The sequence below is a fragment of the Canis lupus genome, chromosome 15 (assembly GCF_048164855.1).
Source record: "Canis lupus baileyi chromosome 15, mCanLup2.hap1, whole genome shotgun sequence".
NCBI lineage: Eukaryota > Metazoa > Chordata > Mammalia > Carnivora > Canidae > Canis > Canis lupus.
In genome coordinates, this window is record NC_132852.1 from 34,037,159 (window position 1) to 34,050,737 (window position 13,579).

General features: G+C 45.1%; 1 long non-coding RNA gene across 4 annotated transcripts in view; it reads right to left on the bottom strand.

Moving 5' to 3' along the window:
- Window positions 1-217: 217 nt before the first annotated feature.
- The window catches only part of LOC140604837 (uncharacterized), a 49,251-nt gene continuing 35,889 nt past the window's right edge, over window positions 218-13,579 (bottom strand). For 2 of the 4 annotated variants that reach the window (XR_012007667.1, XR_012007666.1), the window contains 4 exons: window positions 11,882-12,099; window positions 5,524-10,664; window positions 4,670-4,778; window positions 1,025-1,676 (listed from right to left, as the gene is read on the bottom strand). This is a non-coding gene — a long non-coding RNA (uncharacterized lncRNA). Of the gene's footprint in view, window positions 513-1,024; window positions 1,677-4,669; window positions 4,779-5,523; window positions 10,665-11,881; window positions 12,100-13,579 lie in introns of those variants that run through there. The other 2 variants (XR_012007668.1, XR_012007669.1) reach the window with 2 other exon arrangements.

Genomic DNA, 13,579 nt, shown 5'->3' on the forward strand with positions numbered 1-13,579 from the left:
TAATGTACGGTAGCTATGTTGCTATTATTAGTACTAGTGTTATTACATCAGCGTGTTGGAAAAACTACTGAAGCCCAGATTTCTAGGATGTTCACAGGGTGTTGAATCCTCCTTACAAAGGGGAAACCCTTACCACCATTCACAATCATCTTAACTTCATGTACATAATTAGTTACCAAGCTGACAGATGTTCTCTCTCTCTCTCTCTCTCTCTCTCTTTTTTTTTTTTTTGTCTGGCAACACCTTTCACAGACTGACAATATATATCATTCCTATTATCTTTTGCTTTAATATGTTTCAAGAAACTAACCCCCAAGCCCTATTTCTATTATATTTTCCTCGGGTCTTTGAAGAAGAGAAAAGCAAAGCGAAGCAAAATTCCAGATGATCCTTCTGCAGGGTCATGAAATCAATTATGAATGAATACTCACATTTATTGAAAATGAATGGGCAGGAGGACTTCTTGTCTATCAGCTCTCAAGCTCAGCTTCAATCCCTACTGTGTGAAAGCTCTGAATCAGAACAGACACAGAAGAAATCATTTATTTGAAGCCTGATTGTATGGATCACGCTGTCCGACACACATCAGTGTTCAGGACAGTTTCCTGAACTTCTGCTAAAGGAAGAGCCCTCTGCTATACACACCTATGTAAATACCAGCATGTCCGCTTCTCTCTCTCTTTCTCTCTCTCCACTGTCTCTTTCTGTCCTGTGTCTTCCCACCACAGACCACTGGTCCCCAGTGAAGGCTGCTGGATCATATCTCATAAGCACCTGGGGCGACTGCCTGAGGTTCCCAAAGTCTAAGAATACGTGGTTTCCCAAGAGGAATAAAACAGCATCCTCCACCCTCCCTGCCTCCCAGCCACCAGGCACCCCACTCCCAGGGGTGGCAAACACAAGCCAGACTGCCCCCAAGAAAACAACTCCCCAAAGATGACAACATTTTCAATTTGCAACCTGATTTTTTTTTTCTTTAATATGTGTGTTGTGTGCTTTTCCCTTTGTCAAAAGAGCACAAGCCTTTCATTTTGCCTTTTATTTGTCTTGCTGCCGGTACAGTGAAAATGTATTGGCTTTTCAGTTAGTGATTACACATCATCACATACCCAATTTATAACACCATGCCCCAAAGAACAGATGTAATAAAGCAAGGGCAGGAAGTAGCAACCTTATAAAACAGAGCTGCCGACTCAAAGGTCTTTGCATGTGTGCAGGAAAGAAAACAGTGCCGCCTCCAGGCCTGGGAACTTGTATTTTGCAAATGATTGCAGATGTTAGGCACACAGGTCCAGTGAGTGGGTGGGACAGGAAGCGAAGGAATCAGGATATCCAGTTTCCTGGCCCCGAGGACAGAATATCTATAGCCCCAGTGCTCTGCAGGGAAGAACAAGGTTCTCTGTAGCTGTATCCATCCCAATCAAACCAAAATATCCAGGACCAGCATCCTGAAGTTAAGGAATTCTTGGCTGGGAGGTCAGTCCACGTCTCTGATGGTTTGGAGACCCCAGTAGTAACTCGTGGGTAGCTCAGTGGTTGAGCATCTGCCTTCATCTCAGGGCGTGATCCCAGGGTCCCGGGATTGAGTCCCACGTTAGGCTCCCCACAGGGAGCCTGCTTGTCCCTCTGTCTATGTCTCTGCCTCTCTCGCTGCATCTCTCATGAATAAATAAAATCTTGAGAAAAAAAAAAAAAAGACCCCAGTAAATACATAGGCCTTGGTTCCATGGCCATACGAACTAATTTAATTCTTTTCTGATAAAGACCATTAATGAAATAGATAGCTATATTTCATTATATAGGTCTGGAGTAAATCAGAAAGTTGTATCAAAAGAAGGGCCCTCATTTTGGGCCCTTCCACCCAGGGCTAAGGAGGTTCACCTTGGCGCCAGTCCATCAGGGGCCTCTTCCCTTAGCTCAGGGTGGCCTCAGATTTCACCTGCAGAGGAAGGTGGGGCATCTGATCTTCCTCTAGGCCCAGACTTGTCTGATGGAGGCAATTAGCCCTCAGGCCCAGAAGTCTGGTTCCCCACTGGAAACTGGGCACCAGCCTCCCTGGACATGAAGTCAGACGAGACCACAGACGCAAACACCCTCCACACCTACACACACACACTCAGTTCTTCTCCTTCCTTGTCACCTCCAGAGTGAGCACCCCCATCTTTTATCTCAGCCAGAGTCTGAGCCATTTCTCAACCCCTTTGCTGCTCTAAGCTTTGGGCTCCCTGGGCACCTCTCTCTCTCCATTCCTCGTCCCTCCTCCTTCCTCTTTTCTCAGGAGACCAGGGAGGTCCTCATGCTCCTCTCTGACACAGGACCCCTACACTTAGTCGCAAACTGTCACACACACCCAGACGCTTGCACATGCACACCCATACACACTCACTTACACATTCTCCCCCATGCTCACACCCACATACATGCACACTCATGCTCTCAGACTCACTCACATAGACACACTCACTTCCCACCTTCATGCTCACATACACTCACACACACTCACTCACACACATACTCACACACATAGAGCATCCTTTTCCACCTGCTCCATGCACACTGATCTCAGAATTTAAACTCTGTATCACACTGTCTACTTCATTATCATATAAATGTTTTCTGAGTGGCAGTCGACACATACCTCCCTGAACTCTGCCCTGAAACTCCATGAGGGCAAGCCAAAGGCATATGCTTCCTCCATCCCTCTCTTGCCTCACAATTTTTAGCAAAGATCTGGACTTAAGACAAAAGGTCAGCAAATTTCTAAAATCACTGATCTGAGAGAGGTCTTGGAGATCACCAAGTCTACCATTTCCCCACTCCAAATTAGATACAGGTTTGGATGGATGCATGGATGCATGGGTGAGTGCATGGATGGATGCATGGATACATGGGTGAGTACATGGATTCATGGGTGGGTGCATGCATGCATTGACTAATGCATTCAGTGGCTGGCAGGACTGGAACAACAGTTACAGACTCCAGGGTCATGCTGGGGTTGTTACCCTGTACTTGGCATTTGGGTAGGGTACAGGGCCAGAATAGGGTAGGGTACCCCCCCATCCAGAGGAAACCACTGAAGTCACAGTAAGAATTCTGACCTGGCCTCAGACCAACCTGGGTTCCATAGCTATCTCTGTCACTCCCTTTGTGACCATTAGCAAGTTCCTCTAAACCTCAATTCTTCAGCATGAACTGGGAATATTAATAGGATCTATTTCATTGCACTGCTGTGAGCCTTAAAAGAAATAAAGCAGGAAAAGCATTCCATACAAGGCCTGGCACATGGGAAAGACCCAATATGCACCAATACCCAATTATTACCATCAGAGTTCAAAGTAAAAAGGTGGGGGTGGTTGTGAATTCTGGACCTGCCATCAGTTACCGGTCAATAGCTCTTTACCCCTCTAAGCTGACTGCCTTGCTTTGTTTGGGGGCTGGCAAAATAAAGATTATAAAATCTGCTTCACTGGGCTGTTGTGAAAGGTAAATAAAATTTCCACTGTGCCACACCTCTCCACTGTGTACACATCGAGTGTGTGTGGGGGTACTCAAGTCAAGGTAGTAGCTGGCATTACCTGTAAAGCAGTGGTGCTTGCCCACATGGTTTCTGAAGGCTGGCTGTTGCAACTCTGTCCCTATGTTCTCTCTCCTGCTCCATGTCCCACTGAATCCCAGCCAGGCCATTCATTCGACCAAATCCTCAAAAATGCCCTCCCTGGCCAGAGTGCCTGGAGGCAAGCTTCCTCTCTCTGAGATCTCAAAGCACTTCTAAAGTTTGTTACCACTCGCTTCTCCCACAGTTTAGACCTCAACTTGGCCCTATAATTACAGAGCTGAAGTTCCCTCCTCTTCCACGATACATTCATCCACTAAGGGCAGGGGCTTAGGATTTGAGAACCAAGAATAAAGGTTTGAAGAAAATTCCAGAACAGACTCATGTCACACTTTGAGAATCTAAGTAAAGAGCTTATTCATTTGTATTTTAACTTTAAACCTCTTTTCTGATTATAAAAGTAATCATAGAAAATACCAAAAAGCAAAGCCAAATATATGTGTAACTAGTATACGTATGTGTGTGTGTGACTACTGTTCAGTTTTCACTTGTTTATTTTAACATGGTTGAGACCAAACTGTATAAAACATTTTACATCTGTTTTTCAGTTTATGTTACATATTATTATGCAATTAATTTCCCATATCATTAAAAGCTTCTTTAATGACATCACCTTTAATGACTCCATAAATACTCCCTTATTTGGAGACCACTAATTTATTTAATGATTCTACTCTTGGCCATTTAGGTCGTAACTGCTTTTAAACCCCAACATACTCTGAAGCACCATGAGGTACACTGCCCCAGCTCAGAGGTGAGGAATGTGAAGCGGAGGGGCTTCGGCGGGCCTCTGTCCCCTCCCCACCTTCACAGTAGGGCCATGCTGTAATTACAGGATGGAGAACAGGCAGGTCCTTGCTCCATGCCATCTCCTTACCCACTTTTCCAGAATTAACATTTTAATGGCTAAAGAGCAGCACTGTGATTCTCACAGACATAATTCTAGTCAATAAGATAGGCGATCTAAACTGTAGGGGAATCAATTTTTAGTAGAATTCTGTAAAGTTCATTGAACGAAATACAAGCCATAAATCTTTTCTTTTCTTTTTGTCTTACCTTTGATCTGGAGTATCTTTGTCCCAAACTCTTTTGATTGCAAGGATCAGAAACCACTCAAACGAGCTCAAATGAAAGGTTGAGGTTATTGCAAGGGTACACAGAGGCCCTGAGGGAAACCAGGAAGCATTGAATCAGGCCTCCAGAAAGACAGGAACCAGGGATTTGCTCTCCAGCTCTTTTTACTCATGCATGATTTCTCTGCTCTTCTCTGGGCCCTTCCGATCCCCTCTCCCTCCAGACTGGCTTCTCTGAATCCCAGTTCCTTATACACTTAGCAAGCACAGTCCCAAAAGCACTCCCCTCACCTCATCTCTACATGGCCTTTCAGCACACGTGTCCCAGCATCAGCCTACAGCATCCTTCTGGTCCCTGGTTCATATCCCCCAAAAAGAGAATCTTAATGACTGAGAAGAACATTTTGTTTCAATCCACATAAGCCATTAATAGTTCTTTGGCCAGCCCATAGTCAGGATACTCCTAGCTCCCATGTCAACATCTGGCCCAATCAGTGGTGACAAGGGAAGCAGGGTCACATGGGCCTTACTCACTCAGCAAAGCTTTGGGAGGACAGTAGATCCCCTGACAGGGAATCTGGGCCAATAAGAAGCTCCTGTGTCTAATTCCTAGACCAAGGACCATAAACCAAGCCAGAAATTTTTTCCACAGAGGTTCTAGAAACACAGTCTTCATTGGAAAGTGCCAACTAATGCTATCTCTTCCCATAATCAAGTGAACAAATAACAAGGTCCCTGAAAATCATAAGCCCTGGGTACCCATAACTGAGCCCCTGACTCCAGTCAGGAGCCTTGATCTGCCAGCAGTTTCTTCAAATCAGCCAGAACCTGTCTTACCTGCAAGCTCAGTGGAGCTCCACAAGCATCTTGGGATCAGATGGAAGGTGTCCTGACGGGCATGCTGCTGCCTCACGTCTTCCCCAGGATGCTCGTCTCACACCCCAAAGATTTCATAAGGACAACACAAAAAAGAAAAACTAACAATAAGAGAAAGGATTGGTATATTAAACTATGTTAAAATTAGAAACTTCTGTTCATGAAATAGAGAGTGAAAATGCAAGCCACAGAGTAGGAGAAGGCTATGTGCAATTAATATATCCAGCAGTGTATTACAGTTAAATATAAGAACTCTTACAAAAAAAATTTTTTAATGCAACAAAAAAAATGACCCAAAAGACTTAAACAAGCACTTCATGAAAGAGGATTTTTAAATGGCTTACGAATGTACAGAAATGGGCCTAACCTCAGCAGCCATGGGGGAAATGCGACCAAAAAAACACCATGAGATAGCGGGACACAATGAAAGACACGGAGAGGTGGAAGCTCGGGCACTGCTGGGTGGGGGACAGGAAGTTAAGACACCCACTGTGTAAACCTCCATGACGATACCTATTAAAGCGGAGCCACATACTCTCTATAGGACTTGGCAATTCCACCCTTAAGTATATGCCAGACAGAGATACAGGCAACAGAACACCAAGAAGAAGAGCCACAAACTAGAAATGACCCAAATCTCCACCAGCAGCAGGTGGATACAGTGGGCTGTAATAATAGCAATAATAGCAATGCGAATAGATACATAACTGCTACCTATGGCAACATGGATGAATCTCAAAAGCAAAGCAAGCCAGACACCAAAAATGTACACATTGTATGATTTCGTTTTGTAAAGTGCAACGACGATGGCCAAAACTAATCTATGGTGTTAGGAGATGGGATCATACTCGTTTTGGAGGAGGAGGCTGGGGAGTGGCAGGGAGAGGGCGAAGAGGGGATTCCAGGCGTCTGGTGATACAATAGTTCTTCATCGGGCTGGTGGTTACATGAGTGGAATTAGGTTGGGATAGTTCATCAAGCTCTGTGCTGGTGATGTGGGCAGTTTTCTGAATGTATATTACACATCAATTTTTGAAATATTCATTGTTTACAAAGGCAATTACTGTACAACGTGATACACATAACTATCCCCAAATGTAATTATACTCCATATATATATATAAAACTCCTGTGGACCAGAGAGGTTAAGTGATTTCCACTGAGTCACACAGGCAGTTAGTGATGTGCAAGTCCACCCAGGTTTTAAGACTCCAAGGCCAGTAGTCTTTCTACTACACTCTGATGCTTCCATCTATATATCGAAGCCTCAACCCTACCCTCTTTCCCGACAAGACTGATAAAATATGCCTCCCCCCTCACAGAAGGAAGAAACAATTGATATTCAAGACATCCTTTGAGTCATGAACTAACCTTGATGTAATGACAGCTCTCTAGTGGGCATTAGCCAAACTCAACACTCAATTCTTTCGCCTAGCATACATAAGTCATTCCTGGAGAAACACCTCATCAAGAAGCACCAAACCCAGGTGGCCCCCCTTCCAGCAGCCTGCCCAGACAGCTTCTCTGCTGCTGACCTCATGTCTGATACCACAGCTTGGGCCAGAGCCCTGTATGGCTCTTCCCAGAGCCACTGTTACTTTAAGGATCTGTTCGGTTCAACCTAAAACAAAAACAAAGGGAAGAAAGAGAGAGGGAAAATGTAAAATTGCACTGAATCAAACAAAAAAAGAGCGTCAACTCACTGGGTTGCACCTGGACTCCACGCACCTCTTGAGTTTGTAGTGTCTCGTGGGGAAAAAAAGAACAGAGAGCTTTGTCCCAGGAAGAGTTTAACATCACAGAATTCATCACAGTTGAAAGAGACTTTTAAAGTTCATCTTCTAAGAGCAGAGAATAATAAAGACGACATGTGGAGAGCATTTTACAGGTTCCAAAGGCTTTTCACATGTCTCTCTTGATTCTCCAGGCAATCATTTCAGGGAAGGTATTATTATCTCCCCTCTGAGAGACAAGGAAATCAAAACCCAGGCCATTTGCCGAGTGACTAAGTGGTGGCCTCCTGTGATTGGTCTCGGGTTGGTTGATTCCAAACCCCAAACTCTTTCCACCACACCACACTCCGCATCATAAACCCCACCCTGCTCAGTGGGAACACCTGAAATTTGTCATCACTGCTCCTCGAGAAGCCTTGGAGCCAGAGAGTAATCGGGTTCCAAGACAACTAACTGAGGGACGTCTTAGTCCAAGTCTGGCTTCTTCCATGCTCAACATCTGTGGATTTTTTTCAGAGATGCCCATGCATCCGTAACATGCTGCACTTCCACAGAGTACCCCTCAACAGCCCCAGAGCATATCAGTTGGAAGGCATGTCCCAGAAGATGAGCAGTGAGCACACATGACACACAGGTCCAGGATGAAGGCCGGCCCAGAAAGGGGATGGGAAGATCCCACAAATTCCCCCGCTCCTCCCCAGAGCACCTCAGAGTCCTGCCAAAGAGAAGCCCCTTAAGAAGTGCCTCAGCCCAGAAAACTTTCTCTGCCCAGATTTCTCCCAGCAACAGAAGCAAAACCACCAGAAGCCCATTAAGAATTCCCTCACCTCCTGGGATGCCTGGGTGGCTCGGCGGTTGAGCGTCTGCCTTCGGCTCAGCTCAGGGTGTAATCCTGGGGTCGCAGGATGAAGTCCCATATCAGGCTCCCTGAGGGGAGCCTCCTTCTCCCTCTGCCTGTGTCTCTGCCTCTGTGTGTGTGTGTGTGTCTCTTGTGAATAAGTAAATAAATCTTTTAAAGAAAGAAAGAAAGAATTCCCTCACCTACCATCCCCATCCACCCTCCAGGGGCAGGAGCCTGCCCGGGGGATGAGGGAGGCCTGTCATGTATTTATAATATGTGGTGGGAGGATCATTGCACAAACCACTTGCTTTCCTGCTCACAGCCTAGCCCTAAACAACAACAAAAGTGAGAGAGACCGCTGTTCACACGGATGAGGAAGGGGAACTCAGGACACTCTCCCTTGTGTTACTAATCCAGCTATTATCAAGAACATCCTGTTTTCAGAATTACCTTTGGTGGCACACGTGTTCGTTCCTACTGCCCGTCACGAACTCTCCTTGCTGGGCAAACTGGAGACAAGCAATGTTTTAAATTGTGCTGCTGTGCTGCCCCCGTGACTTTGAAAGTCGGCCCGCAGAGCCAGTTCACTGGGCACAGTCAGCTGGCTGGAGGCAGGTCAGGCCAGGAGCCAAACCCTAAGAAGCCACTCATGGCCTTTCCCTCCTCGAGTTTCCTGAAGTTCCGCTGATTGCGCCCCAGAGGCCCCAGCGCTTCCTGGCTGCAGCACGAACCCACACAGCAGCCCCGGGCATGCCACGGCCTTGGCAGAAGGGCCCCACGGAGCTAGTGGGCCCGCTCCCATGGCCAGGAGAATAGGGCTGGGCTGCCTTTCAAAGGAGCCCAGCCCACAGAGCTTGGGTTCCAACCGTTTGAAAGTCTTCCCTATAGCAAGGTGACTGTGGGCTGGTGGTTCCCCTGCCCGCCTCGGCCCCTGCAATCAAAAGGGAAGAAAAATCCAGGTCTGCAAAAGCAGTCGCCGTGGGCTAGAGCCCAGCACAGAACGGCAGACACCCAGACATCTGTCAGGAGCGAGTATCGACGTTTATTGACTGTCTGCAGACAGAGGCTGCGTCAGGAGCTCCGGGGGTGACCGACGATCAGCCTCAAAGGAAGGCCCAGAAATACCACATTACCTGTGCAGAACATTCCTCAGACCCTACCTGGTGCCGGGAGCTTGGCCTAAAGCTCCCCATTCTTACCAGACACCACACGAACCCATCAGCCGATAGAAACACGTACCGCCGTCAAGCAAGGGTCCCCTGGCCCAGTGTTCTCGACCAGAGCACTGCCACCCCCTCATGGACCATTTGGAAATTCGGGGAGTGGAGTCAGGGTTGTCAGAGTCCCTGGGGGACGTGACTGGCCTTTAGAGAGTAAACACCAGGGACGCCAAGCCTCTGGCGACGCAGGAGATAATACCATGCTAAGAATCTTCCAGAATGCCGACACCTCCCAGCCCTCAGCCCTAATTCACAGCCTGATTTGTCTTGTGTCCCTCGAATAAACATCACAGCCTCACGTGGTGCCCTGCAGTTTGGGGAACTCGCTAGCAGCTGTGGAAAGGCTGTTTCTTCAGGCGTGGTGCCGGGGGCATGAGGGGCTCTGTGGTATAACCGCATAAGCGGGGGCCCTGGGGAGCCCTTGGGGTTAGGTCCTGCTCGGTGTGACCATGGTCAGCATCCTGTCTGAACCTGTGCATGAGCACCTGCTCTTCCTTGGTATGCGGGTTCAGTGAGATTACGTGTTTACAGGGCTGTCCTCAGTAAGGATGGCGATGTTTGCTATTCAGGAACTATTAGCTGGGTGGTTCAGTGGCTGAGCATCTGCCTTTGGCTCAGGTCATGTTCCAGAGTCCTGGGATTGAGTCCTACATCAGGCTCCCTGCTGCTTCTCCCTCCACCCCTCCTCCTTGCTTATGATCTCTCTGCCTCTCTCTATCTCTTGCACAAAGAAGTAAATAAGATCTTCATTTTAAAAAAGAAGAACTGTTAGCCCAAGAAGCTAGATCTGAATTTGTCAGTAGCAGACACAGTGAGGTCAAGAGGAACGAAGATTGATTGAACTTTAGAAAATCTATCAAACCCCAGATCTACTCTTTTACTCATAATGTGTTAGGCCAGTCAGTTGACCCTTTCAGAGCTCCATCTTTTCACACCTGGGACTGTTCATATAACCATAAATACTTCACATGGTGATTGTGAGGATAAATTGAAATTAGGACCCACAAGTGATTTGCCCACTGTAAAGAGCAATACAGAGTATTCAGCACACATTTCATCTATGGAGAAGCATCTAGGGCTAGACTATCACACCTCTAGGTTGGTGTTTCCTCCTTCAGTTAGGATGACATCATTTCCTCCATGATTAAAAGTTGCAAAAACATGCAGAAAGATGTTCAAGTTCACTAATAAGAAAAGATGCATATTAAAATATCAAGAGACCATTTTTCACATACCATGTTGGCAAAGATTCAAAAGGCAGATGATGCTCAGTGTTGGTGAGGGAAACAGGCTTCTTATATATAAACACTGTGGGTGGAAATATTAATTGATACAATATTTCTAGAAGACAATATGGTAAGACATACCAAAAATTATATATATGTATGCATATATATACACACATACACACACATATATATAAAAGGAAATAATTAGTACTTACTAAAGACTACAAAAATGTTTATTGCAGCATTCCTTACAATGGATAAAAATTGAGAATAGTCTGAATGTTCTTTAACTGGAGATTAGTTAAATAAATAATGCCACATCCATTTATTGGAATACGGGCAGTCACCACAAAACATAAAATAGAGCGACATGCAATCTCATGGAGAGATGTTTAGATTAAATTACTAAATGGAAATAAATAAATAAATAAATAAATAAATAAATAAATAGTAGGTAGCCAATTATTGGACACTAGTAACTATGATACATTCCCATTGTGGCAAAAAAATAAATAAACAAAAAGATTTTATAGCTACATTTCACAAGTCTGAAAGAAAACACACTAGATTCATTGGTCAGCTATGGGAAAGAGACTAGGTGTTGGGGACAAAAAAAAAGATTTTCAATTTTTTTTAAAGATTTTATTTTTTTAAAGATTTTATTTATTTATTCATGAGAGACAGAGAGAGAGAGAGCAAAGACACAGGCAGAGGGAGAAGCAGGTTCCATGCAGGGAGCCCGACGTGGGACTTGATCCCACGCGGGATCATGCCCTAAGCTGAAGGCAAACACTCAACTGCTGAGCCACCCAGGTGTCCCAGATTTTCAATTTATATCTCAAGGTGCATTATATTGAGAGGTACATTCTACCTGAATGCCAAGTGTCTAGGGTTAAGATTCAGGCCAAACCGGGAACCTGGGTGGCTCAGTGGTTGTCTGTCTGCCTTTGGCTCACGGTGTGATCCCAGGGTCCTGGGATCGAGTCCGACATCAGGTCCGCACAGGGAGCCTACTTCTCCCTCTGCCTGTGTCTCTGCCTCTATGTGTCTCTCATGAGTAAATAAATAATATCTTTAAAGGAAAAAAAGATTCAGGCCAAACCCTACACATAATTTTGTATTAAAACTTTCCACGATTTGATTAAGACTACCATGAAATTTCGAGGGCCCACATGGAATACAGAAACCCTGTTACCAGATCATGAGTTTAGAGAGATGTCCACCACCCCTTCCCTGCGCATCCGTGTCCCCGAGGAGATGGTCACTTTCAGCCAAGGTAGAGAAGAAGCAACATACTTTGAAGGAAGCGTCTCATTTTCCCCTTTTTCTTCCTTCTTCTCATATTCTCTATTACATCTGAATCGAGGATCATTTATCATAGACGCTGTATGTGATTTTGGCATGTTTCTTCCTTTTGAAACGTTAAGGTAGTAAAGCTGCCGTCCTGCCTCTTATTCATCCTCACAAGATGTGAAGCCTTCTCAGATAAGGCTTTTCATTGAAAAACTCACGGCCTAAAGAGACATAAACATTTCAAAGTTAAAACAGTTCTGAAAGGTTGCTTTGTTTAATGTCATGAATGTTATTACAATAAATAATTCTTAAAAATGAGACTTAATGACAATCTAATTACCTTCATCAACTGCTAGCACCAAGTACCAGAGACTTAAACAACAAACATTTCTTTCTCATGGTTTTCAAGGCTGGAAGTCCAAGAGCAAGGGCCCTCATCCTGGTTGGCAGACAGCACCTCCTTACTGTGTCCACACTCAGCAGAAAGAGCTGGGCCCCTGGTCTCTTATAAGGGCTCTCATCCCAAGTACCACCCTCATGACCTAAGGACGTCCCACAGGCCTAACCTCTAAATAACATCACATTAGGGGTTGAGGTCTCAACATATGAATCTGTGAGGGAATACAAACACTCAAGTCAGCACTAATCTACTTTCTTGTCTTGTTATTTTTTAGATTTTCATAAAATTATTGGTTCCCGAAATAGTTATCAGGATATGTTTTTTCCCAAAGTCATCTAGCTAACATATTGTCTCCTACCATGCATATTAGGCATCAGCTATTCCCCTATTTATTTAACTATTCAAAAGTTCATAAATTTGTGCATAAAATTAACAACTTTCATTCTCATGGTTACTGTAGCACTTCGCTCTTACCATAATAAATGCACATTTGTACTTCAACTGATTGATAATGTTTCAACATATAAAGCTCAAAAGGGATTCCCACTACAAGTTATATCTAGAGGGCTTGCCTCTGTTTCAAAACAAATGTTTAGCTATTAATAAACGTGAATGCCACACCTTGTTCGTATCACCACTGTTGTGATTAGATACGATGCAATCCCACAAACCTTGATCACATGCAGGTTCAGGGATGCCAGAAATGATGTTGGAGCTGGCATCAACTACCCAGCCCTCCAAAGGCCAAGCCCAAAACTGAAGCCAAATATCAGATTTGGGCCAAATACCAAGGCCAAAGTTGGCCTGGAGCGCATCTCAAACTTATTTCTTATCTCCATCGTCTGGTTTTCTTACAAGAAGCAAGCATTTGTTTTATGATTGAACAGATATTTCTATTAAAATCACACACCAAGTAAACTAGCTCCCATCCCTGAAAAAAAAAGTGTGGGTAAATAGGGATATTGGATTGGACCTCTCAAGTTTTTCCAACCTTTTTGAATAGTGGTTGTTGTTTGATTATTATTTGGTTGTGGATATGATCTTAGGGCTTGCAGTCTCCTCTGAGATCACCACCACTCAACGTGCCTCTCCCACTCAGAAGTTTCTCACAGGGGCAGCTCTTTGCCCTTCACTCCCATATGCTACAGAGGCCAGATCTGACGATGTCTAGCCTCTGTGCAAAACTTTCTAGAACTTTTTTCGCTAACAGGTGAGCCTAATCCTTAGGGTGACAGCATCTCCCAAAAGATGCCCTCACCCTACCTTTCTCAGGCCACCCTTCCCTCACAAACCATGCTGCC